The following is a 24801-nucleotide window of genomic DNA, read 5'->3' on the forward strand; positions in this document are numbered from 1 at the left end:
GAAAATAAAAATATAAGAAAATAGTATTAGATGGAGTGGAAATGCTATGTTGTGGTCTACACTCATTTCCTATAGTTCTTTCGCTGGGTGTAGCTGGTTCTCTTCATTACTTAACAATTTAAACTTGTTTGGATCAACTCATTGTTGAAGAGAGCCACTTCAATCAGATTTGATCATCATATAGTATTGTTGTTGAAGTGTCTAATGATCTCCTAGTTCTGCTCATTTCACTAGCATCAGTTCATGTAAGTCTCCCTGAGCCACTCTAAAATAATCCTGCTTATCATTTCTTACCGAACAATAACATTCCATAACATTCATATACCATAACTTATTCAGCCATTCTCCAATTGATGGGCATCCACATAGTTTTTAGCTTCTTGCCACTACAAAGAGAGCTGCCACAAACATTTTTGCACATACAAGTCCCTTTTCCCTTTTTTAAGATCTCTTGGGGTATAAGCCCTGTAATAACACTGCTGGATCAAAGGGTATTTGGCTGTATTCTTAGAACTCACACAAACATATTGTTTCATTTGTATCATTATCTTTAATAAAATCATTGAATGTTTTTGTGGTTTATTTTTTGACCCATCCATTTGTGGTAATTTGTTTCTGCTCCCCTATGACTCCACTTGCCCACAGTCCAAACACAGGTTTTTGTCTTAAGAAAAAAAACAAAAACAAAAACAAAAACTTTTCCCCATGATTCTTCCATCTTAGAATTTGTTTTTATTTAATACCAATTTTTCCTTTACTCTACTTTCCATCTTATTTCCTTTCTTCTCCTTTTCCGCTTTCCTTCTATTTTCAGGAAGTAAAATTTTGTGCTCAACTCTGTGTGTGTGTGTGTGTGTGTGTGTGTGTGTGTGTGTGTGTGTAGTGTGTGTAGTGTGTATGTGTATTATTCTCTTCTGACCAGTTTAGATGAGAATGAGATGTCTTCCAGCCCTCTTACCCTTCCTTCCTTATTTATAAAATCTATTTGTATATTCTAATTATGTGAGAATTTCTTCCACGATTCCTCTCACATTTCGCCATGATTTAGTAAGGTAGTTCTTTTATCCTCCTTTCCTTTATTGTTATGGTCATGAAAAACATTAAAAAAAAAAAGAAAAAGAAAAAACATTCCAGAGCCCTCTGACTTATTAGATTTATTCTAAGACCCCCAAAGATGATAGGGTTGTGAGGGTGCACATGTAGTTATCCTTTTCAGTTCCTTATACTTGCTCATTTTTCCTATTCCCTGTGTTTCTATTTTGAAGTTTCTATGAAAGGCCAGAGGTTGGAAGCCGTTGACTGTGGCTCTTTTTGGCTGTAATATCCTTGAGAGATTTCATTTTGGGATAGCTCTTTCAGGAGCTAAGTGGAAGATTCTTTCTATTTCTAAGAAACCTAGGTAGTTTTATGATTTCTTAAAAATGATGTATAGCCTCCTTTTTTTTTGGTCATGATTTTCATTGAGTACAATGATTCTTAAATGATGTCTTCTTGATCTATTTGATCATTTGATTTTGCTATGAAATACCTTATATGTTTTTCCATTTTCCCAAGTATTTTGAATTTGTTTTAATATTTATGTTTCATGGCATTATAAACTTTTATTTAGATATACTATCAAATAGAATCATCTTAACAACCTTGGGAAATTGTTGTTATTATTATCCTCATTTACAGATGAGGAAACTGAAGCAAACAGGTTAAATGATTTGTCCAGGCTTTCCTAGATAAGTGTCTGGGACACATTTGAATTTGGATCTTTTGAAATCCAGGTTTAGTGCTCTATCCTTTGTGCCACCTAGCTGCTTTTGAAGTAGTGCAGCATATGATTATTTAGAATCATAGGATTTATGTAAATTATCATCTAAATGATTTAGAGTTATTATTTCAGAGATTTTCTAGTACAATTCTTCCATTTTATAGATAAGGAAGTTGGAGTTCAAAGACAGGAAATGAATTGTACAATGTTGTACAGCTAGAAAATTGCAAAGTTGGGAATCAGATCCAGTTTCTTTGATCAGAGCACAGCTCTTTTCATTTAACTACACTGCTTCTTTTCTGGTTTGTTTTTACCAACTGTTTCTCACTTGTGTCCCAAAATTCTATCTCTTCTGATAAAATCTTTCACGATTAAGAGGGGTGAATAGATGTTTTGGGAATTTTATTTCAACATTTATTCTTTTTTCTAAGAGATTCAAGGTAAATAAGACACATTTTCTGCCCTTTTTATTATTTTAACATTTTAAATTTTATTTTAGTTTAAAATTTATTTTATTAGATCTTAGGAATTTAAAATCTAATAAAATATGTAATTAACAACTCTTCTTGATATAGAAGCCTAGTTTTCTAATTCTTTCATTATTTAGATGCCCTTGTGATTGACTCATGGCTCCGATTTGACATTTGACTTAATTTATGTGGGGATAATATGGAGAGTAATATAATATATGCCTATGATTGTGAATTGAAGTAATTGTATCTTACACTTATATAGTGCTTTAATATCTACAGAATACTTTACATGTATTTATTTCATTTGATCCTCACAGTAACCCCCTGAGGTTAGTGGTGTAAGTATTCTCTCAAACTTTTAAGCTGGGTAAATTGAGACTCAGAGGGGTTAAATTACTTGTCCAAGGTCTTTTTTTTTTTTTTTTTTTTTTCCTAGTTCCCTTCAGGGGCTTTAGACATCTTTAAATAGTATCTTTATCTAATGACCACCAGATGGCAATGTCACCCCATGAAACCCTGACTTTTCCCACCGTGAATGTCACCTTGCTTTCCAGAGAAGGCAGTTAAGATTCCTATCTATTGAAAATGAGAAGAGAGGATTTCTAGACTGTCTATGTTTAGGTAGAAATTAAAACACTATGACAAATTTTGATAGCTTACCCTTTAACAAGAAAAATAAAATGTGCTTTCTTCTTCCTACTTTTAAACCTCTTAAAGAACAGTATTAGTGGAGGGAAAGCTGCATGTCAGTGTTTTGATAAGTGTTAATATTCCCCTTATGTTCCCTTTACTAAACTCTTGCCTCTGTCTCTTATCTCTTCCCATCTCCTTTTTCTTTTTTTTCTTTTATTCTCTTTTCTCATTCCCCTCTCTTTCCTCTCTTGCCTTTTGTCCACTTAAATGGGCCATGATATTAGAATTGGCACATACATTTGTAATTTATTATATTTATTGAATGATTTGATGTACTCTGACCTCAATAATGAAAGCTCACATGTATGGAAGCATAAAAGTTAAAACCTGGTTCTTTTAATTTACTTGATATGTAATGATCAAAGTTACTTAATCTCCCTGTGCCTCAGTTGACCCATTCATAAAGTGGGGGTAATAATATTTGCTCTTCTTACCTCATAAAGCTATTATGTAAATTAAATGAGGTAGTACATTCAATAGCCTCTGCAATTTTATAAAAATAGTAATTGCACAATAAATTACACAATAATAATAAGAAATATTTGCACTTTGTTTTGTTAAAGTGCAATAAGAACAATCCCCTGAAGAATGCAATTCAGTAAATATATATTGAGTACATACTCTGAATAAGTATTTATATAATTATTTCATAGATGATGAAACCGAGGTACAGAGAAATTAAGTGACTCCTCTAAGGCCAAGGCTAAGAAGTAATGTAGCGGGGACTTGACTCCAAATTTATCTTACTCATAATTTCAGGGTGCTTTTGCCTATAACAGATGATCTTTCTGAAGAATTTAAAACATGAATAATTGGCACAATTTCCAAATTCATTCTCCAAAGTCCTCCATGAAAAACAAACCTCATATTAAATTATTTTGTAGATATGTGGCTATTATTATTATTATTATTAATTTTAATATTATTATTGTGATGGTGGTGGTGGTTTGTGAGTGACCTGCTCCTCACAGAGCAAAATTTCTCCTATGATAGAATGACTAAGGTTAGTGTGCCAATAACATTTTTAGGACAGTTTTCTTCCCTTACTCCCTGACTGCCAGCAAACTATAGTCCCATTTTATATTTCCTCCTCAGTACAGTAGTACTTCAGAAATCTTTTGCTGTCTTAGGGTGTAATTCTGTCCCTTGGAAGTGACTTCTCTACTTCTAATCCCTAGGTGCTGCCATTTCTAGTCATCCTGATAAACCCTGATGGCTATGGAGAAGAAAGTAAGTGCCCCAGGGGGAACCCAATTGAAACTGCCTAGCTTCCTTTCCCTCCCTTCCTCTCCCCTCCCTTCTCCTCCTTTCACCTCCCCTAGATGCTGAAATTCCTAGTTATGGCTCTGGTTTTTCTATTCTTGAAATACTTTTTCTTATATTTAAAAAATGACCTTGGGGGGGCGGCTAGGTGGCGCAGTGGATAGAGCACCAGCCTTGAAATCAGGAGGACCCAAGTTCAAATCTGGTCTCAGACACTTAACACTTCCTAGCTGTATGACCCTGGGCAAGTCATTTAACCCCAGCCTCAGGAAAAAAAAAAAAATAAATAAATAAAAAATAACCTTGGGGATAGACATTTTATTTAAATTTACTTTATTTAAATCATTATTCAAATGAATTTATGATCTCATCATTGTGACTATTCTCTCCAACATCACAACTCATCCATTCTTGGGTATGTCCTTCTATGTTGGGGGCAAAGGGGTCTGGCCTTGAGATCTCCTGACATTGAGAAGATTCCAATGGAGCACATTGATTGTCTGGCTCTGATCTCTTATTCTTGTCATGTGACCAGTTCCCTCCCAACATTGATATTACTTTTCATTTGTAATATGGTATAACTTACTCAAACCCACTACCCACTTTTTCATTGCCCTCTGGGGGATACTTAGTTTTAAATTATTGAAGATGTTTATGTTTAATGTTTTAAAATCATACAACAATGCAGGAAGAATATTGGTATTTAAAAAAGGAGTCTTTATTTTAGGGAAATGCTTAGGATTATTAAAAGAAATCTGAAATTTCCCAAATGCAATATAGCCTATTTGCTCTCAAGTTTTGAGTTCAACTCAGTAACTGATTAAATTAGTTTTTTAAAAATGAAGTGTATGTAATAAATATGCATATTTTCAGACTGCTACAGGTGCAGTCCTGCCTAGAGCCAGGGAGATAAGAGTAGCTGACATCATAAGGTATCTTAGACAGCCATTAAAGAGGGAGATGATGTTATGTCTGTTTTGTGTACTGAATATAGAAGAGTTAGGGAAGTAGTTTTAACTCTAACATTACCCATTCTCTGAAAACTTGAAATGTAGAATTAAGAGCCATGCTCTTGAGGATACTGAGTTCAAATTCCAGCTCTATACTTTCTTGGCCTGTATCAAATCTTAACTTTGAAGAAATAGGAAACATTATTAAGTGTATAGTTTATGAGATTTTTAAAAAAGGGCATTGATAGTCATTAAAAGCCATTATAGCTCCATCAAGAAGGAGCTGTAACAGACTAATGTAATTTCCTTTTTGTCCAGCAGATTAAGGAAATGCTGTAGATAAATAATACTTAAATCTCAGCAAACCATTTGACCAAACCTTCCTTGTTAACTTTGTCAAAAAAATAGAATTGTGTACTCAAAGACTGAAAATATGGTGGATTAGCATCTGATAGAATGAATGGATTCAATTAGAATAGTTTTATTCCTCATCAACTTACTTGGAAGCCTCCAATTGAGTGACCATTATTAACAAATGGGAATTACTGCAAGAAATGTGCCAGGTTTTAACTCTTAAAGAACACACTTGACAGTGACTGTTTGTGTGAGATAGTCAAGCATTTTGCGGATCATTCAAGTACCAAGAAACTGCATCAATCACATCAAAGACATTGATGGAAAATTCAGTTGAAAAAGAAAAACAACTTTCAGAACTGACAAACTATTGCTGCAAAACAGTATAATTCATCACGTAAAACTATCAAAAAGGTTAGAGGTACCTGGAAGCTGGAGAGACTGATAGGGATTCCTCTACTGTGTAGCATAGATTTTTGAAGTGTGAACAACAAATCCAATTTTTTTTTAAAGTTCAACATTATGAGAATGAAAAAAAGTTTTGTCACTGGCAAGACAATACAAAGACTATAGTACTGAAGATTAGAAAAAGCAATTTTTGCTGCCTTTCTTTTCCTTTTTCATTCAAGAATATACTAAAACTTTCAGAAGATATCTAGGGTAAACCTATCAGTTTTGGATCTTTATTAGACTGTAAAACATTTATATCAGAAAAGTTTTGTAGATTTTTGACTTCTAGTGAGCAAAGAAGTCTTCTCTCTACTGAAGAAATGATAAAGTTTGATAAATATATTGGCATACTAAGAATGGACTTTTCCTCCAGAGCTATAGGTATTATTAAATAGAAAGGAAGACTGCAACATAATTTTGATGGAACCAGGCCACAGATAATGAAAGGTCTTCAAGAGATTAAGATATTCATGCTTCAATAGATTAGAAATTTACCTGATTTAAATTCTGCTGAAAAATGTAGTATACAATCAAGGATAGACTTGGAAAAATAGACTATTGAAAATATGCTTATTATACATGTTGAAATTATGATTTTGTGATAAAGAATTCATTAATATGTGTCAAAATTTTATGTACCTAAATCCAAATCATATAAAACTACCAGTTGCATCACAAGGAATCCTCCTTTAATATTTCAGATTAAAAGATAGTTAAAATTATAAAAAAATTTAAAATTTATCATATAAACCAACAGATTTAATGATTTTGTTTTGTTCTAGTTTATTTGTACACCAGTATAAACTTGGGGAAGAGAAGAAAAGAGAGGGTGTTTTTGAGTATTTAAGAGAAGCCACATAGAAGGAGGAACAAACTTGGATTACTTGATTTAACAAATGGGAATTACTGCAAGAAATGTGCCTTTGTTTGTTTGTTTATTTGTTTATTTATTTAGAATTTTTTTTCACAGTATATATGCATGAGTAATTTTTTTTTAATAATATTATCCCTTGTATTCATTTTTCCAAATTATCCCCCCCCTCCATTCCCTTCCCCCCCATGACAGGCAATCCCATACATTTTACATGTGTTACAATAAAACCTAGATACAATACATGTGTGTAAATACCATTTTCTTGTTGCACATTAAGTATTAGATTCCTAAGATATAAGTAACCTGGGTAGAGAGACAGTAGTGCTAACAATTTACATTCACTTCCCAGTGTTCCTTCTCTGGGTGTAGTTGTTTCTGTCCATCATTGATCAACTGGAAGTGAGTTGGATCTTCTTTATGTTGAAGATTTCCACTTCCATCAGAATACATCCTCATACAGCATTGAAGTGTACAGAGATCTTCTGGTTCTATTCATTTCACTCAGCATCAGTTGATGTAAGTCTCTCCAGGCCTCTCTGTATTCCTCCTGCTGGTCATTTCTTACAGAGCAATAATATTCCATAACCTTCATATACCATAATTTACCCAACCATTCTCCAACTGATGGACATCCATTCACCAAGTTTTAAGTCTTAAAGAACACACTTGTGCAGTGACTGTTGGTGTGAGATAGTCAAGCATTTTGTGGATCATTCAAGTACCAAGACTGCATCAATCACATCAGAACCAGGAGCAGCATAGTAAAATGGTTTTAGAATAAGAAGACCTAGGTATGATTTCCAGCTCAATTGCTTACTACTTCTGAGACAGTGGGCAAGTCACTTAATCTCTTTGGAAGTTCTTCATTCATAAAAAAAAAATAAGGTGGGGAGGAAGGGGAAGGAAAATGGATTAGATCGGGCCTCTAAGACTCCAGTTGCTGAGACAGATTTTTGGCCTAAAAAATTTCCTAAAATTTAAGAATAGAGTAAATTTTGTATGGCTTTTAGGTTGCCTCTTTGGGCAGTTTCCTTCCAGGATAAAACCTAGAGGTAAACTTAACCGGCCCATGATTGGTAAAAATTGTATCAGAAAATCTAATTAGTCATTTTTTTATTCCTGTATTGGTTTATATTGTGTAGAGACACTGAAAATCCTATCACAAAAAATAGTCCTCTGCACAGACTACTTTCCTATGCAGCACAAAGTGTTCCATATCAATCTTGATGGTACTGAGGGCCCGAGGTCTTTGGAATCACTTCCTCTCATTTCTGCTTTAGGCCTTCTGCCTCCAGGCTTAGCTGAAATGGCTTTCCTTTCCAAATGTGCCATTAAAATTCAAGCTCCATTCTCAACTGTTCTTAGGTAGAAAGTACACCTAAAACACTCATACCACAGTCTCTTCTAAATGAGAGTACTCTCAGCTTTAGAGCTGCTTTGTAGATGTCCCTGAAATAGTAGGAGATATAGAAAAGAATTTTCTCACAAAAGGGGCAAACCTTGAATCTATTTTCCTGTCTTAAAGGCACATTATTCTAAACTCTTCTCAATGAACTGTCTTGGTTGATGATCCGATTTCCATTCCTGAAAGTCTTCATATGGAGGTTACATGATCACTAGAGGCTGTTATGGATATCTAAGTGATATGTGTCAAGGAATGAGTTGGCCCAGTTAATAGCTGAAGTTTCTTCACTGAATTTCCAACCCTTTTTTTTTTTTTTAAACTATGGGTGGAGGCAGCTATTATCAGTTACAATAAATTTACATGGTCAACTTTTTGCTGTTGGACTTGAAATTTGGCTCTCAGGTAGAGTGATCCCCATTTCCTACCCCATTTTGTACTTGCTACCCAAAAGACGATTTATATTGACTAACATTATGAAAACATTTGATTTACTCAACATTCTTGAGTACTGGCAACTACAAAACAAGTCTGGGTACCCTTGAAAAACCCGTTTGGGTTAAAGCCACTGCAGAATACTATGACCACTGATATTAGAGCTTATGGTATTTTCTTACCAATTCAATTCAAATTCATGTCAATTTATTAATCACATATCATGTGCAAGAAACTATTCTAAAATTTAGGAATGCAGAGACAAAAACTTTCAAAAAATTTACATTCTACATTTTCTACAGGAGAGGACAAAACATATATAAGTAAATATAATTTGAAATTTGAGTAAAGAGATGACATTTATAATTGGTAAAGTAAAGAAATGAGTCATGCTCGAGATGGTCTGTGAACTAAGTGAGACAAAGAAAATTAAAGATTCTGAGAAGTAGATTTAAGGAGGAATGCTTTTTCATGCAAATATTCAGGTGTGTTATATAACACTATGTTTAAGCAACCATGAGCAGTTCAGTTGTAATAGAATGATATATAACTTGAAATGTAGTTTGTAGTCAGAATGTGTGGAAGTCATTTAATGGCAGGTAAAAATTTTGTATATTCTCCTACTTGCAAAAGATACCTACTGAAGGAATTTGAGCAGGATATTTACCTGATTAGATCTATATCTTAGGGAGGTTATTTTGGCAGCCATTTAGAGAATGGGTTGAAAAGGAGAAAACCTAGAAGCTAGAAGATTAACAGGAAGGATATTACAAAATCTAGGTAAGTGGTGGTAAAAGCCTGAACCAGAGCAGTGATTCTGTGAGTATAAATGAGGATGTGACATTCAGGTTGAAATATTTAGCAGGCAGCAGTTATTGCAAGACTGAAGATGGAGAGAGAGAGATTACAGTCATGCAAGTTTGATTAGAGAGTCACCTAAATACATTTATTGGTGAAAATAAAATAAACACTCAGCACTTATATGCCTAGCACATAAAAGGTGCTTAATAAATGCTCATTTTCTGCCTTCCTTTCTGATCTGGAGGCCAGATATATGTATACAATGCCTTGGTGCTTCTTGTGATTCTGGGAACTCTTTAAATGATCTCAGTTTAAGTGATTTCTCCAGATATTAGGAGCACCCCAGATTCATTATTAAAGCCTGAAATTGTTTATTATCATCATAATAACTATCATTTATACAAAAAGAAATTCTCTCACTTCACCCTCTCAGAAAGGTAGTCCTTAATTCTCAAAGGATAGTACCTCACAGGACAATGCAAAAGCCTTATTAAAGTAGGTGGAGGTCAGTCACAAGGATCTGTGGACAAAGTAAGGCAGAAGTAAACAAAATGATATTGGAGCCAGAGATTTCAGCGTATAACATACTCTTAGAGAACTGAGGTATCATTTCTCAGTTTTCTATTTGCCCTCAGAGTGAAAATGTGGCATAAGAGAATCAGTGCTGGTCTTAGATTAACAAGACTTGGGTATAAGGCCTGCTGAGCATGCTTGACTTGATGTAATACCTTACATAGACTCTACAGTATAGATAGGAATTCTATGTCTTTTTCTGAGACTCTCTCTCTCTCTCTCTCTCTCTCTCTCTCTCTCTCTCTCTCTCTCTCTCTCTCTTTCTCTCTCTCCCCCTCTGTGTCTGTGTTTATCTCTGTCTCTATATGTCTCTCTGTCTTTGTCTCTGTCTTTCTCTCTCTCTCTCTCCCCCCTCCCCTCTCTCCCTTTCCCTCCCCCTTCTCTGCTTCTCTCTTATCTCTCTCTTGTCTCTTTCTGTCTCTGTCTCTATTTCTGTCTCTTTCTCTCTCTCTCCCCTTCTCCTTCTCTGCTTTTCCCTCCCTCTCTTTCTATCTCTCTCCCCCTTTCCCTTTTCCTTCTGTCTCTCCTGTTCTTTATTTCTCTGTCTCTCTGTCTTTGTCTTTCTCTCCTTCTCTGTCTCTGTCTGTCTCTCTTTCTGTCTTCCTGTGTGTATCTCTCTCTCTCTCTCACAGTAGGAATAACAAAACCATGTTCTTATAGCCCTGTTGTGGACTTAGGTGGGGAGAGTAGGCCATTGGGGCTCTCCCAAGGCAGAGGATCATTACAGTTATTTACTCACTCAAATGCAGTCATGGAAGATTAAAAAAAAGACCAAAATTGCCCCTGTGGGAGTCTTTTGTATGCTCACCAGTTCTGGTTTAGCAGCCTCAAGAGTCATAGAATATTTATCCCCTTCTCTCCTAAAGAGCTATGAGGTGTTGAACTGCTTTGTTGGATTTTCTTGAGTAGTTAGTTATTGGATTCTTTTTAGGAGAGGCTATGCTTCAATGATAGGAACAATTGTTTAGTGTATGTCTATTTTAAATTTTGTAAAACACATTGACTTCCTTCTGGACAATAGTCAGATATAATCATAGAAACACATTGTGAAGATGGTTGGGAGAGGGGAGAGAAAGGAAGAAAAGATTAGAAGACATATCAAACAAAATAAATCCTTTAATTGTTAACCATGATACTTGATATTTGTGTACTCATGGTCTGATAGAGACCTGCTCAAGTTGAAGGAAGAATCTCATTGGAAGAGAGGCATTGGCCATAGTCCTCTAGTGAATTAATCAGCATAGAATAGTGAAAAGCACTCTGATGTCAGGAGGGACTTGAGTTTGAATTCTGTAGCTAACATCTATTGACTCTGTGGCCATGGACAAGTCAGCCTTTCTGAAGTTCAGTTTCTTCATGTGTAAAATGGGAATAATAATAGCACTTATCTCACAAATTTGTTGTGAGGAATGGCTGAGATAATGCATTCAAGAGCTTTACAAATATTAAAATACCATATAAGTGTTAGCTATTAGTACTAATCACATAGCTGGATGTAGCAGGCTCATAAAAAGTGAAACTAAAATACTATTAAATCAAAAAAGACCTTTGGCAAAGCTATTTGTAATATGGACCTTGTTCTGAAAAGCTACTTTGGTGGAATTGTGGTTTCTTCCATCCCATCGTTCACTAATCCTGTGGCATTATTTGCCCAGATGGTGTCATATCAGAATGCTATTTTTGTTCTTCTAGAGAAAGATGGCTTTGAAAGGCTTCCATACTGGAAAAAACATAATGATTAACTACATACAAAAGAAAAACATTATGATGAATAATCAGAGGAAAATCAATGGTTCCCTTTTTACATTATAAATAATGAAATTTATATAGTCAACAGCTCTTAACCAGACGATGGGTGTGTCACTTCATGGGAAAAAAACACCAAACAAAACACAGCCAAGCAAACAAACCCAAACCCAATAAGCAAACCACATCAGCACAAGACCTATCCATTTCTAAAAGAAGCATTATGATGTGATTAGCATATCTATAATAAGTCTCCTTCTAGATGTGTTTCATGTTTTTCAGGAGATAATAAAAAAAATAATTGTTCACCCTACTGTTACTTATTGTTGATAGTAAATTATTGCATATAAATGTGATGAAATACTATTTTGCTGAACTTTTACTAGTGTCATGACCAATATGGTTTCCATAAGGCTAATAATGAAACATGCTTTCCACTTTCTGATAGAGTAGGGAAGAACTCAGAATGCTGAAAGAGATAAAATACTTTTTTGTATTATGGGCAATATAGAAATTAGTTTTGATTGATTATACATGTGTATAATGAGTTTTGTTTTTCTTTAAAAGGAAGCATGCTGGGAGAAGAGAGAACAAAATCTTAGCTGAAAACAAATAAAACAATTTTTTTAAAATAAAGAAACCCTTGCTCTGAAGCCCTACTATTGACAATAAGTAACATTCTCCATCATCAGAGGGACAAGGTCTGGGATTGATTCTGTTATGATTTTATGATCTTTAAAAAAAGAATGGAAAGAGAAGGAAAAAGGAATATGCTAGCAGTGGTCCTCAAACTTTTTAATTAGGGGGCCAGTTCACTGTCCCTCAGACTGTAGGAGGGCCGGACTGTAGTAAAAACACAAACTCACACTCTGTCTCTGCCCCTCAGCCCATTTGCAATAACACGTCCTCAGGGCCGCATCTGGCCGGCTGGCAGTAGTTTGAGAACCCCTGCCCTATGGGGAAGGAAAAGAAAAGCTAGGGAAAATTACCCCCACGTAACCAAGCCCAATAAATAGATATTTATACAACTGTTTACTTGGGCTGTCTTAGGTCCTACGTTCTTGGATTTTCATGTGTAAAAGCCCTTCTTCCATAAGCCATACGTTGATCTTCTCAGAAAGGTAGACTTCTGTCTGCAAGCATTTTCCTCACTTGAAATTAAATTTGTTTGATTCCTGACTGTCCTATCTCTAGTCTGCTTTGTTTAGCTCTGGCCATCCACAGGCTAGACACTAGTTCTGGTCAGGTTGACAAATGCTTGGCAGTTTAGCTTGAGAAGATACCTCAGTGTCTGATATTTTATCCTGCCAGGAGATTCAATTGGAATCAATTCAATCAATTCAAATGGAAGTGATTCATTTTCCTAATGTGGTGTTGGTTAGCCGTCCAGATTTCACAGGCATACAACAATGAGGTCAGCATACTGGCTCTGTGGACCTCCAGTGGGTAGGAAGCCTAATGCCCCTTTTCTCCTATATATATTTTGCTTCAGAGTGTCCCAAACACTGAGCTAGTTCTGGCAATGCATAAGTAACCTCACTATCAATGTATACATTATTGGAACGTTAGACTGTCAAGGTAAGTGAAATTATCCACAGTATTTAAAGCTTCGTTTGCCATAACTCATAGTTCTATATATGGACCATGCTACACTGGCTGGTAGAGAATTTGTGTTTTCTTGGTGTTAATTGTTAGGGCAAAAATAACTCAAGCAGCAGAGAATTGATCCATACTTTGTTGTGTCTCAGCTTTAGAGGCTTCATTGAGTATACAATCATCTGCAAACAAAAAAATCATGCAACAACTCTTCTTCCACTTAAATCTTGGCTTGTAGTCTTTTCAAGTTAAATAATTTATCATTAATGCGGTAGCTGACCTTGATGCTGTATTTGTCCTCATTGAGGCATCTGACAACATTGCCAATAGCATCATGCTAAAAAGCATAGGAATAAGCTTCACTTCAATTCATTGGCGACTAGGAAAGCCTAAGAGCATCGTTTATCTAGAACTCAGGTAAGCATGCTGTCATTAAATTGACATACAATACTGATCAATTGGGCAACCAAATTTTGACATAAATTTTCCACAGGCCTTCACGGTATATAGTGAGTCTTTAATAAATGTTGTTGGGTAGGTATTGTGTGGGATGGGTGCTAGAGCCCCTTCCCCAAATTAACTCATCAGAGACGTTTTCAGGTACAAAGAGAAAGCATTTATTTAGTCTCAGAAGGGAGAGGCCCAGCGCATCAGGAGGCATCCCAGCTGCTGCCATGTGCTCGTGAATCTGACCTGCAGAAAGTAGAACATCTAGTTAAATAGCAAAAGAACCATGCCTTTTCATTTGATAGTCTAAAAGGAAGTAACCATCCTTGACCAATGGTCACCAATGTTGTCTACTTTCTGTAGATCATGTCACTTCTTGTAACCTCCTGTCACTGACTTGGGTCTGACATTTAGAGTCTTAGGCCCAGAGATCATGTGACTTCCTGAAACCTGAGGACCAAAACTTCATCTTCTGGCTCTGGGAATAGGGATCATGTGACTTAGGCTTAGTCTCATAAATGAGAAAACTTCACCCAATCAGCCCCATTCAGCATGAATTCAAAGGAAGAAATGGCGATCAGCAGTTTCAAAGATGATAAGAGGAATATAAGAATTGAAAGAAGACCACTGGATGCAGGAATTAAGAGGTCACTAGTAACTTTGGAGAGAGAGATTTCAATGGATTCAGAAGCTGGATTTTAAAGAATTAAGAAGGGAGTTAGAGGGGTGAAAGTGGAGGCAGGTAGTGGAGAAGGCCTTTTTAAAGAGTTTAGTCACAAAGGACAAAAGAGATATAGGATGATTTTAGGTGTGGAAGGATCAATTACAAAAAGTCAAGGCATTAAAGAAGGGAGGTTAATAGGGAATAAGTGGCAGGGAAGTTTGGGAAAGACTTTCTATAGATCAAATTTTAGTTTGGACTTAAAGGAAGCCAGAGAAGATGGAAGATGAATATATTTCCTCATATTTGAATGTAAACAATTTATTCTCATTTAGTACTTTTAAACTTAAATTCATGGTTTCCTTTTTGTGTTTCTCTCTTATATTTGAACTTAAAAAATATTCCTCACATTTCTGACCTCTTCATAAAGAATGTTTGGAACAAAGTCCTCTATTTCATTAAAGGTCTAAAAACCCCTTTCTTCCTCCCTTATATTCAGTTTTGTTGGTGTTTGACTATAAACTCATAGCCTTTGTTTTCTGGAATAACCTATTCCAATGTTCTCTGCTCCATTATGTGTGTTCCTGCCTGGGGCTTCCCAGTCCTTGAATTCTTTCTTTCTGGATGCTTGCAGTACTTTTTCTTTGACCAGGAGTTTCTGGATTTTGGCCGTGATGTTTTTAGAAGTTTTCATTTTGGATTTTCTTTCAGGAGGTGACTTATAGGTTGTATCCTCTAATTGTAAGAGATCTGGGAAATTTTAAGATTTATTGAAGTATGATACCTAGGCTTTTTTTTTTTTTTGCCAGGGTGTTCAGATAATTCAATGGTTTTTATTTTTATTTTTTCTCCTTGATCTGTTTTCCAAGTTTATTGTTTTTCCTATGAAATACTTTACATTTTCTTCCATTTTTCCAGTCTTTGGCTTTGTTTTAACATTTATTTGCTGCCTCATGAAGTCATTTGATTCTATTCATTTCATTCTAATTTTTATGAAGTTGGTCATTTGCCTAAAGTTTTGTAGCTCTTGTGCTAAGTTGTGCCTTTCCATTTTTTTCTTCCATAGCTGTCATTACTTTTCCACTACTTTCTTAAGTGCACTCATTCCATTTATCAAAATAGTTTAAATTATTTCAGAATGCTTGCTTTATCTCTTCCAGAAATTCTAGTTGCATTTGTGTCCAAAATGTATTTTTTCTCTGATTTATTTATTGTTTATAGATTTTTCAGACATTCTCTTCTTTTGCATTTATGTCTTGAGGATTTCTGTCCCCATACTAGCTCATTATGATGGAGTTCTTTTTTTGTTTGCCCATTCTAAACCACTTCCTGATTTCAGACTTGATGCTTAGGGCTGGGTTCCTTGGCACTGTTGGAGAGTAGTTTGGGCTGGTCCTATGGCTTTTCTTTTTCTTTTTTTTTTTTTTGGTGCTATGTTATTTCCCAATCTACAAGTTTTAAGTGTTCCCATAGTTGTCAGATTTAGAAAAAGTTCGATGATGACCCCCTAATCTGAGCTCTACAAGTATTTGACCTAGTTTTGGGATTGCGCAAAAGCAAACTGCTACTGGCTTCTGTCTCTAATAATTAGCTGGAAAGTTCTGTTGGTTCAGAGAGCAGGATTGCAAGCTTTCCTTTGGTATAATATTCCTGCCTTAATTAATCCTCTGCAGACTGGAGTAGATGCTGGAAGTGAATACCTACTCAGAATTTGGGGTCTGAGAGACAATACTGAAGAGGTCTTGAATGGTGTGTTGCTCAAAGAGAAACTAAAGAATTGATCCCTGGGACAACCTCTGATAGAGATCACTTTAGCTTCATGTACCACTCTCTGGGAGGTCATCCAGTCTAAAATACATGTTATGTCAAATTCCTGAGACCCTTCCTCTGTAGGGGTCTCGAACAGTCTCACTTTTCTATTTCCTATCAAAAATTCTAGTCATGTCCATGGGGTTAATTTTTCCCTTTAAATCCAGTTATGAGCCAGCCCATGGCTGCTGCTTTCCTTTGGGTCACTCTACCAAGGCACTCTGCCTCCTGGTGTCTTTTATCTTCCCCTTCCCTCATGCCACGTGGTATCTCTCCTAACCTTACTATGGTTCCCAACCCCACTTCTCCTCTTTATAGCTAACTCCTTTAGAGTGCTAAGTACCTATCTTTTTTTTTTTTTATCCCGGATCATAATTTTATTATTTTTAAATTTAAGCTTTTTATTTTCAAAAACATATGCATGGATAATTTTTCAACATTGATCCCTGCAAAACCTTGTATTCCAAATTTTCCCCTCCTTCCCCCCACTCCCTCCCTTTACATAGCAAGTAGTCCAATACATGTTAAATATGTTAAATTATGTGAAATTCAATATATGCATACATATTTATACAACTATCTTGCTATACAAGAAAAATCATATCAAAAAGAAAAAAATGAAAAAGAAAACAACATTCAAGCAAACAACAAAGAGTGAAAGTGCTATGTTGTGGTCCACACTCAGTTCCCACAGTTCTCTCTCTAGGTGTAGATAGCTTTCTTCATCACAAGATCATTGGACCTGGCTTCAATCATCTCATTGTTAGAAAGAGTCATGTTCATCAGAACTGATCATCAGATAGTATTGTTGTTACAGTGTATAATGTTCTCTTGGTCTTGCTCATTTCACTTAGCATTAGTTCATGTAAGTCCAGGCCTCTCTAGAATCATCCTGTTGGTCATTTCTTATGGAACAATAATATTCCATAATATTCATATACCACAATTCATTCAGACATTCTCAAACTGATTGGCATCCATCAGTTTCCAGTTTCTGGACACTACAAAAATGGCTGCAACAAACATTCTTGCACATGCAGGTCCCTTTCCCTCCTTTAAAATCTCTTTGGGTTACAAACCCAGTAGCAATGCTGCTGGATCAAAGGGTATGCACAGTTTCATAATTTTTTGAGTATAGTTCCAAATTGCTCTCCAGAATGGCTGGATCTGTTCACAGTTCCACCAACAATGTATTAGTGTCCCAGTTTTCCCACATCGCCTCCAACATTCATCTTTTCCTGTCATCTTAGCCAATCTGACAGGTTTGTAGTAGTATCTCAGAGGTGCCTTAATTTAGCATTTCTCCGATCAATAATGATTTAGGGCACCTTTTCATATGACTAGAACTGGTTTTAATTTCTTCATCTGAAAAATTGTCTGTCCATGTCCTTTGACCATTTATCAATTGGAGAATGGCTTGAATTCTTATAAATTTGAGTCAATTCATTATATGTTTCAGAAATGAGGTGCTAAGTCCATTTCAAGACATGCTAAGGATATGCCCCAATCTCATGGAGTACTCCCATTCTACTGAGTAATTGTGAATTCTGCTGAGGAACTTGTCTTTTATATGTTTTCCCACTATGTTTTATATTTACCATTTCGAGTGTCTATGCATCCCTTTATTTTGTCTGTAACTTATTCCCTTAAATAATACCTTTTGCCAAAGACGATGTCATTGTGGATTCTTCATCATCTTTTGGTGCTTACCATTATATGGTCTACATTACCCACATTGTTTTGGTGCCGGCACCCACATACATCACTACTGTTGGCTTTTGAACTTTTTTCTTTATCCATATACTGTCTGGGACTTCCTTATTTGTGAATGCTACCCACATGTCCCCTTCTTTTTCTGCCTTGGATCTGTGACACAGAACTAGATAGTGGGCCACAAAGTTGTCAGTTGGCACTTCTCTCTATTGAGAGTCCCTACATGGATGTGATGGAGCCTAAGTATGATCTGGTAAGGTAAGGAGGTAAGCCTCTCCTTGGGACCTTGCAGTGCTCAGATAGTGGACTACTCTTGGCCAGATCTCATCTGCAGTGTCTACCCTCTATCTAATTGGAATCTTCTATGAAACCTGTAGGCTGAGAGTTCCATATGGTACTGAGAGGTTAAGTAAATTGTCTAAGGGTAGAAACGCATTATATACTAAAAGCAAGACTTTAATGCAGATCTTTGTTCCAAGGTCATCTCTTTATCCATTTAACCATACTGTGTCTGTTCAGGTAATAGATCTCTGAATGTTTGGAATCCCCTATTTACCTCAAACCCAACTCTCTTTTTCTTCCTAAATATCTTCAATTTTTCCAACTATTTCTTATAGTATGTGGTTTTTATATTTTTTACTGATCACTCTTATCTAGACAAGTTTCTATGTGTTATTGTTCCTTTTAAAATTTGATGTACATATATCACTGAGAATCTGAATTCTTCAGATACAGTTTGACTAGCAAGCAAAGTATGGTAGAGCTGCTATGTCCCCTTTTTCTAGACACTGGACTTCTGAAAGAAATCTCAATATTTATTCACCACTTTACTATTGTACTTTGAAATAAGGGTTACTACGCCTTGGGATACTTATTTGATAATTTGAAGCTAGAAGGTCTCTTCCTTTGTGCAAAGTTCCTTGCAGGGCCAGAAAATCTCCAAAGTTGAAATGAACACTAGGAAAGAAAGAATGAATGAAGGACAAAAGGTAAGAAAGAAAGAAAATATATGGAATGGATAGGAGTGCTCCATGAGTTGCAGACTATTGACTGACTTTGGGTAAGAAGTAATCTCTTTCTTACTTGTAAGGCATAGATCGACTAGATGGAAAAGTGCTCTTTTTCCTCCTGAGTTGAAGAGATGAGCACATCTTAAAACCTGTTGCTACCTGCTCAAGTCTCTGCTATTCAGCTCTGTCTGAGCAAAGGCAAAGTGCTCATGGCAAGCAGTAGTAACTCCTAGATCCCAAAGGACAGCTGTTTTTTGTTCAAGTAGGGAAATTGCTAATACAATGCTTTCAATATTTTCATTTTCTACTGATTGTCCAAGGACTAGAATCTCTTGATTTGCAGTATTCTGTCTCTGAGAAATGGGTGTTACTTCCAATGTTGGTAGTTCTTGTGGATGGTGTATTTCTTGGTATTTCCATGGTTTTATCAACTGAGCTGCTTTCCTTTCCTATCCATAGAGGTTGATGTGATTTGTGAATGAAATTATATACTTAGGGGCAGCTAGGTAGTGCAGTAGATAGAGCACCAGCTCTGAATTCAGGAGAACCTGAGTTCAAATCTGTCTCAGATACTTAACATTTCCTATCTGTGTGACCCTGGGCAAGTCACTTAACCCCAATTGCCTCAGAAAAAAAATGTACCTAAAATTATATGAGAAGTGGGATAGTATAAAAACTTGCCTAAGGGCATATCTTTAATAGAGACATTGAGCTTTCAGGAAATAATAAAGGAAACATCCCTTTGTATCCTTGCTGCATTTGTTGAAACTTAATTCTAGAATACATTTTTTTTTGAGAAATTTTGTAGAATATGTATATGTGTGTGTGTGCCCATGTACATTAGGAATTGTATCAACTTGGTTTTTCCTCTTGGTATTTAGGGCCCATTATAACTTAAAGTTTTTGTTGTTGTCCATTGAAATTTTTTCCTTAGAAGGTATAGATATATTTTTACGATATACCTAAATCTGGTGTTTGTAAAATACTAGCTTGGTGTGCACTATGCCTGATAGCCTATCATAGTATGATTAAGTGTTGACATTGATGCATTATGGTGTATCAAGGCATTGCTGTCTGCTGACATTATTGAATTGTTATGTGATTAAGTAATGACATGATTACACTGGTGTGTGATTAAGTATTAACACTGAAGCATTGCTATGTGATTAAGTATTGACATTATTGAATTGCTATGAGATTAAATATTGGCATTGTCATGGCTACAATTGGGGCTAAAATAACACCATGGCTTTCTAGTCTTTGGGAAACTGGTGGACAGGGCAGGATCACATCCTTATTGGACTTTTACTTCAAAGGGGTGTGTTGATTATGAAAAGGAAGCTATTGAAAGACACCTTACCTTATGCAATGGGTATCTGAATTGTATAAATAACAAGATAAAGTATTTTCTGTATTAAACAAATTATCTATATACTAAGCTTTGGTTTGGCTTGTGCTTGTGCTCTCTTGGCTAACTCCATCAACTTCAATCTATACTAGCTTAGGTTGTGTCCTCAGAGCAGTGACTGTTGCTACTCTTCAGATTTTTAGATGTAAGCAAATACTTTTCCCTCTCCCCCTCCTTCTCCTCTTTTTCTTCTCCATTTTCCTTCTATTACTCTCAAATCCATGCTAGTGTGCTGATTAACAAATCAACGTGATGAATCAATGAAATCTTAATAAAAGTATTTACTCAAAGGCAAAGCAAAAAACCATAATTATATAACATTCCTCCTAAAAACTTGTGCCATACTTTCTTCTAAATATGTAAAGAAGCTACAGCACAGTAGACACAAATGTAAGATAGAGTGAAGAACACATAGAAAGAACATGTATCCAAAGCAGCTGAAATTCTGAAACTTCAGGCTTTGATGACTTTTTTCTTTCTCAGTGACTGTTTTCACAAAGTGCTCTGATGGATAAGGAACTTAATGCTAAACTAGAGTGCTCAGTTGCAAGACTTGGCTGCTCTGTTTGTGGTCCAGCTTTTTTGCAATTGTTGTAGTTCTACCCTCTTTCAGGAAGGATGGAGAATCATAGCCAAGGATTTAAGAAACTTCTGCTACCTTGACTGGACTTTGGAGGGTTTCTCCTTCCCATAGCTGGAAGTCCAGAGAGCTATAAACTTCTCTTTCTCATTAGTCTCCTTGCAACATCCCTGGATCAGCATTTGGCAGTATCTACATCATGAACCAAGGACAGATCACATTGTAACAGCTCAACAAAAATTCCAACAAAGAAGCTAAGGGAAACAACTTTTCTAAAGAAAACTTCTAAGGCATCCCAACAATAAGAGAAAAAGACTTTCTTACTGATGTTTTCCTTGGGGTATATATCTAGTAATGGCTTATCTGGTTTAGTAGATTTCAATAATTTTATTTGCATAATTCTAAATTGCTTTCTAAAATGATCATATCATTTCACAACTCCAAGCAGGTATTAATGTGCCTATCTTTCTACATCCCCTCCAACAATGACTGTTATTTTTTGGAGGTCATTTTTGCCAGTTTGTAAGATGTGAAGGAAAACTTTAGTTTTTGATTAGCACTTTTCATATTATTAATGATTTGGAAAATTTTTATGTGACTATGAATACTTTGTAGTTCTTTTGGTAACTATTGTTTGTTCATATCCTCTTTACCATTTATCTATTAGGGAATAGTTATTAGTTTTATATCATATATAAATTTATTTACACATACACAAATACATATACAGATACACTATACATTCATATAGCACATATTATGTTTATACACTTATATGTTTTCCATACACACATATAAATAGTTATATTCACTCACACAATGTACTGGGTGTTAAAGAAGGACCAGAACTGCTGATCTGAGGGCTTATTGAACTTTTTCAGAGATATTTATCCACTTTTGGTGTTCACCTGGCACTCATCTTGCCTATGGCTCCAAGAAGCTGTAGCATGTGTTGTGGCCATACACCAGTAAACTCTCTCAGCACACAAACTAAACTAGGTTGACAAGGCTCAGTGAATTCTACCCCAAGGCTATGAAGATTTCCCAGGGGAATAAGAGATGAGGACAGTCTTTTCCAATGTTCACACAGGTGGCTGAAGCAAGTGCTATGAGTGCTTAGAACTTGGTCAGATATTAAAGATGTCACTTCAACTGCATCCTGGGTCATTGACAATTGTCTTGATTTTTTGTCTTGCCACTGGACTTCAAAGACTCAGAAAGAGAGAGTAAAGCTTAGAACTTTGTGCAACTCTGCATCACCTAAATCCAGTTCATGCAGGAATCAAGACATCAACCTGTGATGTCATTAGTCCTGTTTGAAAATGAAGGAAACCAGCAATAGTTTACATATCTTGGTTAAAAAAACCTTATTAAATTTGAATGAAATATTGAATATTGAAATTGAAAGGAGATGTTTTTCTTTTTGACCACTTCCTTTTTTATTCTAGATGCATTATTGTTGTTTGTGAGGAAGTTTTTCAATTTCAAATAATCAAAGTTATCTTTTTTATCTTTTGGGATTGCCTCTTTCTCTTGTTTTTTAAAAATACATCTTTAAAAAATAAAAAATACATATCTTAGATCATAAAAGAGGAAAAAGGACCCATATTTGCAAAAATGTTTGTAGGAACTCTTTTTTTGTGGTGACAAAGAATTGGAAAGTGAGGGATGCCCATCAATTGGGGAAATGGCTGAATAAGTCATGTCATATGAAAATAATGGAATATGATTGTTCTATAAGAAATGATGAGCAGGCTGGTTTCAGAAAAGCCTGAAAACACTTATATGAAATGATGCTGAGTGAAGTGAACAGAACTAGGAAAACATTGCACACAGCAACAGCAAGCAAGATTGTATGATGATCAACTCTGATAGAATTAGCTCTTCTCAGCAATTCAGTGATCGAAGGCAATGCTAAAAACTTTGGATGGAAAATGCCATCCACTGCAGAGAGAGAACTATGGAGACTGAATGTGGATACTATTTTCAACTTTTTTTTCTTATGGTTTTCCCCTTTTATTCTGATTTTTATTTCCCAAAATGACTCATATGGAGATATGTACAAGATAAATGCACATATATGACCTAAAAATTAAAAATTACATCTCTTACCCATAGCTATGAGATATATATGATCTGTTCTCTTCTAACTTTTGTATAGTATATTTTATATCAAGGATACTTATGATACTTATCTATTTAGAATGTATTGGAGAACATAGTGTAAAGTGTTGTTCTAAGTCTAATTTCTGCTAGATTTCTTTCTAGTTTTTCCTAACAGTTTTTTTTTTAACCAAATGAGGAGTTTTTCCCTGGGTAATTATGTTTTTCACTTTGTAAAACACTAGGTTATTGAATTCTATTGAAATCTATGAAATGCCTTCTTTCAGTCTGTTCCCTTGATTTATCTTTTTATTCTTTAACCAATAACAATAATTTAATAATTACTGTTTTATAAAAAAGTTTGAGGTCTGGAAGTGATGTCCGTTCCCACTCATTCTAATGTCTTTTCATTATTTCTCTTGATGTTTTAGATTTTTAAAAAAATCCCAAATGAATTTTGATATTTAAAAATTTACCAGGCTCTGTAAAGTATCCTGTTGGTAATTTGATTAACATAGCATTAAAAGTAAAAAATCAATTTCGGTAATATTATCATTTTTATTATACTGGCATGGCCTAGCCATGAGCACTCAATATTTCCTTGGCTATTTAAACTATTCTTTAATTCTTTAAAGAGCACTTTGTAATTAAATATTGACATCTTTTGTGTACTTTGGGAAGCTGTTTTTTTGCATTTTATGGTTATGTACAATAGGATTTCCCTTTTTATTATTACTTCTTATGTTTTATTATTACATAGAAATGTGTATGGATCAATTTAGCTAATTTTTAAAAATATTGTCATATGAGATACCTCTCTATTGTCATATGAGTTTTGTCATATGAGATGGGTTGTTTAGGAAAGATTCTGAATGGAAATTTAGTGAAATAAAAAAGACAAAACTTATTTTTTAAAAAGAACAAAATAAAAACAGAAGAAAATGTAAGAAATCTAGTGTCCAAAACAACTTATACCTGGTGTCCAAAACAACTGTTTTCTATAACATGTCAAGGGGGAATATTTAAAATTAGACTCTCTAAAAATCAGGATTTGTAAAAATTCTGAGCACATATCTCAAATAGGAAGTGCCCAAATCTATTAGAATATAATATATTAGATTCGAATATATTATATTGGAATATATAGAAAAGTGAATCTAGAAAGATTGTATCCATCATTTCCTGAAAGGGACCATAAAAGAAAAATCCCAGTAATTGTAAAGGGTAGGAACTTGGAGAAATACACTTAAGGCTCGGTATGATGGATTTAGTCCTACAACAAGGTGTTAACTCAGTGGAATTGATAAGACAATGCTTATCTAGTTTTACTTGTACTTAGTACTTAATATAGTTCTACAAGATCGAGATCTATGATGATGTAATAGAGTATGTAAGAGCCAACAAGGACTGGGAGAGAGAGATTCCATCTCTCCATCATGGTGGCTTGGCCTGTCCTCCTTCATTTCTCCAGACCTCCAGAAAGCTAGCTGAGTCCCAGGGAAGGAGACAGACTGTGAAGGAAACAATAAAGACTTTTGGACTTTATCCCTGGCTATTCTTGTGGTGATTATTCTACTGAAAACAAGGCTGGTCCCGAGACCTCTAGAAAGCTAACCAGAATATTACAAATAATATCATAGCCAAAATCCAGAAGATCACTAAAAATTTATATTGAAAGCATCCTGAAACAAAGAATTAAAC

This window comes from Sminthopsis crassicaudata, chromosome 3, assembly GCF_048593235.1.
Source record: "Sminthopsis crassicaudata isolate SCR6 chromosome 3, ASM4859323v1, whole genome shotgun sequence".
NCBI lineage: Eukaryota > Metazoa > Chordata > Mammalia > Dasyuromorphia > Dasyuridae > Sminthopsis > Sminthopsis crassicaudata.